Source organism: Callospermophilus lateralis, chromosome 3 (genome assembly GCF_048772815.1).
Source record: "Callospermophilus lateralis isolate mCalLat2 chromosome 3, mCalLat2.hap1, whole genome shotgun sequence".
Taxonomy (NCBI): Eukaryota; Metazoa; Chordata; class Mammalia; order Rodentia; family Sciuridae; genus Callospermophilus; species Callospermophilus lateralis.
The window spans coordinates 141,936,826-141,944,320 of record NC_135307.1 but is presented as its reverse complement, the minus strand read 5'-3'; the positions used below and the strand labels follow the sequence as shown (position 1 = coordinate 141,944,320).

Here is a 7,495-nt window from a genome sequence, read left to right as displayed (position 1 = left end):
TGCCCTGTGCAGGGTGATCACTAGTCTCACTCTGTCTGGGGTTTAAACCTCTTTTCAAAGCATACTTATTGATAGCACTCAAAACCTGTCCCAGTTTAGATGGAAAATTGTTTGGGCAAATTAGAAATATGGTATATTAAAACCTGAATGCTAAATGCCTTCTTTCTTCACTCTTCAAAGAGCTCCTATGTAAAGCATATTTGGAGAGACATCAACAGTCTCAATTGAGGGCACAGTAGGAATATATTTGAGGTATGAATATGGGGTCATCTCCATAGAGGTGACAACAGTATTTGAGGTGGTGAATGGATGAGTGGATCTGATCCAATCTCTTGTTCAGGAAAGATAATGAGGAACTCATGACCCCTACATTTGTTTTGGACTTGGTATTTTTCTTACAACAGGCTTGTTTATTATCTCAACTGATGTTCTAACACTACTATGGGGTAGGCACTACCTGTAATATTATCCCTGCTTTAACTTTGATTAAAAAAACCTGAATAATGCTAAATTGCTAAGAACATTGTAATAGTCAAAGGCAGAAACCGAATCCAAATGCAAATTCATCAGACTTAAATTCAAATTATTTCCCACCTGCAGTGCACAAGCAGAATGTAGCCAATGATTCACTTGTTCAGTTTGTTAATGCTTTGAAAACACTGATCCATATTGCCTGTGTGATAATTGATGTTACCAGTGACAGATTTAAATGGCTGGGTCCTGTTGAACCAGGTTTGTATCCAGTTTCTGCCATTTCCTGGAATCATGCATAGCTCTATCACTTAGATTTTGTGTGTAAGGAGAATCATCCCTACTTCAGTGGTCTGGTTGTATTAAGTTATATTGTGTAATGTGCCTTAGGTGTCTTGTGCAGGTGACACCAAACAGATCATTTCTTCTTTAAAGTAGGTGTAAAATGCTTATGTGTTTAGTACATCTTTAAATTCGAGTTGTGATTTGTAGAATATGGAAAAGAAATGTGAGCAATTTCACATTTTGTGGGGGGGTAGTGAAGCCCCTCATAACCTTAGATACTCAGTTAAACCAGAAGCTGAATTTCCAAGAAGATAATAATGCCTGGATTCCATCTCTGCTCCTTACAAACACTGAAAAATTTGAAATTCTCCACCACTGGAAAGAAATTTAATATTTAAAGGTAATTTGACCTGTACATGTGTGTAACATGAATATTTGATGAAACCTATAGCAAATGTATTTATATAGCATTAATCTGAGGATATTTATTTCTTATTCGTTTTTTAGGATATTATTTCTTCAGCAAATGCAAAATTGCCCTCCATAAAAGTGCTCAGCTCTCAAGGTGCGCTTAGAAATTATAAAGTAGAAATATTCCTTTTCCTGTGACAAATGTCGACACTACATATCCCACCAGAAAGAAGAAACAATTGTAAAAGGGTAAGAGCATCCCAAATTATGACCCCACATACTGGGCATAGGGCTAGATCATCACCTTTTCACAAGTACCACTCTTTAACTCTTCATTCCATTTTATATAAATGCTCAGAAACATCAACAGATCAACAGCAGAGTCTGTCTCAATCCTTTTCCTTTGATGTCATTTGTTTCACTTCTTTGTGATGTTTGAATTTGCTAGTGCTTTGAATTCAACGGTATTCATTGATTCAGTTTAGTTGGTAGTTAGTATAATGTCTAATTCAGAGATTTTTTTTAAAAAATTGTTTTTAAATTGGCTTGTATATACACCTAGATTGGAGGTGCTTTTCTTTGTTGTTCCTTCAATGCTAAGCAAAAATGAACATCAACAGTCAATGTAACAAAAACAACACTGTGTCCAAATGTAATTTAGTATTTTTTAAATGTTTTTACCAGATCTATTGTTGCAGATTTGAAAAAAAAATAATAAGGGTTGTCTCATCATATTTTATAACTTTAAGATTTCAATATATTTGAGAGAGAAAAAAAAGTTACAGAAAAATAAGTGTCAACTCCTTTCTCACCCTGTGTGAGTACAAAGAGTTGCCTATTTCACCAAGCGTACCATGCAGAGCTGTTTCTGGGCATGCTCACACTGGCCCAAGTAAGTCACTACCAGAAACCTGTTTGTGTTTTGAGTCATTTCCATTTGATCCTGCTCTTTAAAATGTTCCTCAAGTCAGGAAAACATAATCAATACTTATAATCAGCATACTCTTTCAAAATGTCATTAGCCAGATATCATGTTTTACTATCTAATGGAGGAAAAATAGAACTTAAGATAGAAGTATAAGGTACTGAACTACTTAAAAACAAAGAATTCAAAAGAAAATGTTCCATAGGCTACATGTCTAAGAAGTGTAGCCCAGAAAAATTGATAATGTCTTTATTCTAGAAGAAAGGTTTCTAGGTTAACATAGAAGTCGGTCTCACATGTGACTTTGTTAAAATAGTCACCAAGTTATGCTTTAACTTTTTTTTTTTTTTTTTTTGACAGTGATGATCCAAGAGATCTTACCCAGCCAGAATGGGGAAGTGTCGACTGCTGTTTAAGGTGTTTTCTTGCCACCCTGTTTATATCCACTTATAAACTCTTGTCCCTTCAGATAAAGCCCCCTTTCCTTATACATGGGGGACAGGTAGAGTGCTGTATGTGGCTGTTTGCCCTATCAGTTAGTATGACCCTCGTCCTTGAGCTCCGGTGGAAAATTGGGTTTGAGCCAAAGGACAATAGTCAATTCTTGTGGCTGATTTTGGATTAACTTTCTGTTACCAGAAACGGTACTAAAACAATAGTGACCCAGCAGACACACATACACACAAATATAAAATGGAAACAAAATTTTCAAAAATATTAATCTTTATTACACATGATTAAATGATGATAGTTTCTATTCTAGATTACCATAATTTATTAAAACCATGTGGTCACAACTCAAGAAACTGATTTCTCAGTCCACATGTGTCATGACCCACAGTGGAAGAAGCATTGGCTAAACACATATTGGACTAGTGGGTATGTTTTGAATCTCATAGATTTTATAATTTATTTTTTACAAAGGTCATGTGTACCCTTTCCCAACTGTCTCTCCTTTTGTGATCTCTTCTTTGTCGGTCTTTCAGTTTTAGTGCATAAGACAATTTGCGACACACTGAGAGTATTTTTGGAGAGAAAGTTCTAATTGGTGAGGGGACATAGAGAATTTTAAATATGAATAAGATTGTCAGATAATATACAGGACATCCAGTAAGGTTTGAGTTTCAGACAAATAATGAATATTTTTAGTATAATTTTTGTCCCAAGTAGTACATGGATATCTTATATTTAAAAGTTCTTTGTTGCTTATTTGGAATTAAAATTTACCTGAGCATCCTGTTTTTTATTTACTAAGCATAATATCTCTAAAGCCAAAAAAGCCACAATGTCCATTTGCAGTCAGTTTATTGATCGGAATATCTCTTTGTCACTTACAAAATGTGAGAATCAACTTGATTTGCATTAAAATTCCATATAGGTATACTTTTCTATGATTTAATGTATAGAAATTTGGACTATACATTATTAATAATTTCTAGATGTTAAGCAAATAATACTGAAGAAAACCAATTTTATATTTATATCTCAATTAAATCATGCAGCATACATTTAGCTATGAAAAAATAAAATAAGTTTTTTTAAAGAGAAACTAATATATTGGTCTATTTTGCTCACTGCTTCTGTCAACACATATGTGCCATCCACATGTCCAATACATACTAAATCCTTATTTCTGTTGGCTTCTCAACATAGGTGAATTTTGCTGGCTATAGCAAACATGGACTGTGACATTGAGATCTTTCTTCCAGAAAGAACTTAATATTCAAATTCAAGGAGTGCAGCCAGCTAAGAATCTGCAGTTAACATCACCTTCAAGATCCATGGCTGCTTTTGAGCTGGTCCATATTCCTCCTAGACAGTTTTATCCAATGCCCGATTATGGTGAAAAGTGTTAAGGTCTGGTGTTTTCTTCCCAACGCTGGACCTTTTAATGGGAAATTTTCTTGCTGTAGCTCACTGTTAGTTAGGTTATACTTTGCCAGATTTACGTCTCAGTGGATGTCTCTCCCTGCCAGATTCTTCCTTTCCTCTTTATTCTTCACAAACATTAGCTCACAATAACCTCATGAATCTTGAAGAGTCCTCAAAGCATGAAAAGGTAGCTTGCCTCTTCCCTAGCAGACACCCGAGCATTCTCACTGCGAGAGGAGATATTGCAGAGTTTTTTCCACTTCTGAAATGTAGTGGTGTCTATCTCAGGAGGTGTTCCAACCTCTTTCCTTGGATGCCAAGCCAAAACCCCCAAATCCCTCATTTATAGAAAAAAAGTAATTCTTTAGATTAAAAAAATAAACAATAAGGGCACAGAGAAAAAAAATATTAAAGGAAAGGGTGTTAGTCAGATTTTCATGACTGTGACAAAATACCTGAGAGAATCAACTTACAAGGGGAAAAGTTTATTTTTAATCACAGTTACAGAAGTTTCAGCCCATGGTCACTTTTTCTCATGGTGGCCAGAAATCAAAGAGGAAAAAATCAGAAGGGGCTGGTGTTGATACTCCTTTGAGAACTTGCCTCAGTGATCTAACTTCCTTCCATTAGGCTCCACCTCCTAAAAGCTCCATAATCTCCCACAAGTGGCTGGGAACCAGGCCTCCAACACATTTGCTTCTGTGGTACATTCAAGATTGAAACTATAGCAGAAAATGAATTATATTTAACCTTATTCCCATGAGAATTTAGAGTCTGAATAAAACAAAAATATTATTAATATTAGCACATTAAAAAGCAAGGCTACAGAGAAAATGGGAAGAAGCAAACTTGATATAAATTTTCCCTCTTCATAAATCCTTCACAACAAGGGAATCACATCAATGTACACTTTGAAGATGAAATATTGTGCTCCAATAAAATCAGTCAATGACTAGGAGCTATGGCTCATTCAGACATGAAGGGCAAAAGTGCTCTCAGACCCACTGGATCTGCAGAAGTAGATGGTTCTGAAATTCCTGTGATAAAAAATTACCTAAGGACATTTTTCAATCAAATGAGAAATTAAACAAAATGATGGTTAGTAATTGAGAAAATATATAGTAGAAAAGAAATACAAAAAAAAAAGAAACTCACAATCTTGGATTTTTTTTCACATGTGCATTCAAAACATAGTAAAGAAATATAATGATTTGTTAGAAAACAATAATTGAAAGAGGGTATTCATAAAGTTAAAAACTTTCATAAATTTTAATCTAGATTTCAAATCAGACATTATTGAAAAGTACAAATGAAGGAGGAAAACAGAAGCCAGTGAAGTCAAAATACTTTGAGGTGTAAATACTGTTTTATGATTGATATTAATAGGGGAGCATGTGAGATTTATAACTTTCCAATCACTAGGGAGCACAAGAAAAAGCAAAATGTATGAAGTGTTCATTTTTTAGAAAATTCCTTTTTTCACTAGCAATTTTTGATGATTTCTTTCTGTGCATATACATAATCTCTTTGATAGTACCATATTATATTCTGTTGAATAACTACCCCACAGCTTTTTAACCCACCTCCTATGTTTAATGTATTGGATATGCTGCCAAACTGTATTCCAGAGAGTTTATTATTTTACAGCCCACCAACAATGAATGACAGTGACTGTCACCTCACATCCTTGCCAACATGCTGTTAGAATAAAAATATATCAGTACTGTCTCATTTTAGTTCAACCACTAAATATTTCATTCATATGGGAGGTTTTTCCTGCCCTGAAATAAAATGTTTAATTTTGCTTAAAAATGAGCTAGTGATATATTTATATGCCAAGTGTAGTTTTCCCCACAAAATAATTTAAAATCTGTCTTTCAGACTAGGACCAACTGCTAAATGCTTTCTCATTTGAGCAAATATTTTGTTTTGGGCCAAAAATTACAGTCAAATACCTTCAAAATATTTGGTAATAATTATCATCATTCTATTTGATAAGACAAGAGCCCTTTGGTGGATATAGTTACAAAAATTGTGTTATTAGCTTTATAAGTGATATGTGTGATTTTAACATACAGTTTTGAGATGTTCACTTTTATTTGTACCATTGCATAGGAAGAACATGATAATGAATGACTATGTTTCCAAGAGTTTTTTTTTAATACAACACTTATGTCACCATTCCACCATCATCTTCCTCTTTGTAAAACAAATGATATTTTAAAATATATGAAATTAAGGAACAATCAAGAAAACTTAAGAATCTCAAGTTAAAATGTAATCTAACCCTTAGCATGGGTGGTAAAATAAAATATTTTAATTTTAAAAATTTAATAGCACCACAGAATGCCAAACTGGATAATTTTGAATGAATATAAGTTTGTTTACATGGAATATAAAACACACATAGGTGTAAAACAGTGAAAGCATCATAGATGGGATTGCACCTTTGGTGGACAACAGTAATCCAGACAATTAAGTGAGCAAAAAATATATACACATCAATCTAACAACTCCAAAAGTTATTCCTTGCATCCTTAGGCATAATAAAGTCTAAAAGATTATGTGAACTGTCATGAGTCGCATACTGGTACAGTAAGTTGGAGTATACTCTTCTGATGTGGCATTATGCAGTCATTAAGAAGAGTAAGAGAAAGACAACTGAAATGCATTATATTTTTACACCATATAGACTACACACAGGTCAATGATATGCATGAAAGGCAAAATTAAAATTAATGAAAGAAAGTATTACATAATTTTTGCTACTCAGAATCATGCAATAGGTTTAAACATTTTTTTTTCAAATCATAGACCATAAGAAAAAAAAATGGTTTGATAACAAAGTAAAAGTTTTGAGATTAAGAAATCATAATGTGGACAAAGTTGAGGGATAGATAATAGCATGATATATCTTTACAAAATTGAAAATTGCTAAGAAAATAGTACCTTCCATATATAAGGAGATTCTGCCAACTAACAAGAAGACAATGAACCAACATGTTGGTAGGCAATTTACCTAAGTAGAAATCTGAAAATTCACAAGTTAAAGAATTTCAAATTAAAACAACAATGAAATATCACTTCATCTATTAAATCACTGCAGAAAACTGGGTAAATATGAATAGCAATATAGGGATGCAAAACCCTGATGCCCTTCTGGTGCGAGTACAGATGAGGCAGCTATTCTGGAGAGTGGGCTGGTGGAATTTAGATAAATGTATGCACCTCACTTAAACCAATGGTTCTGCTCATAGGCATCTATACCAAAGAAAATCCTTCAGATCCCTGCAGGGTCATGCATTAGTATGTTTCTTTTTGTTTGTTTCCTTTTATTTTTTTAATTCTAATTTGTTATATATGACAGCATCACAATTTATATTACATATATAAGAACACAATTCATCATATCTCTGGTTGTATACAAAGTATATTTACACCATTCATGTCTTCATACATGTACTTAGGGTAATGATATCCATCTCATTCCACCATCTTTTCTACCCCCCTACACCCTCGCCCTTCTCCTCC

At 33.7% G+C, this 7,495-nt stretch overlaps 1 long non-coding RNA gene across 1 annotated transcript; it reads left to right on the top strand.

Moving 5' to 3' along the window:
* The first annotated feature begins 511 nt into the window (after positions 1–511).
* LOC143394251 (uncharacterized) lies at positions 512–3,047 on the top strand. Its single transcript, XR_013090681.2, has 3 exons — positions 512–1,156; positions 1,264–1,416; positions 2,453–3,047. It is a non-coding gene; the product is annotated as an uncharacterized LOC143394251 (long non-coding RNA).
* The last annotated feature ends 4,448 nt before the right edge of the window (positions 3,048–7,495 follow it).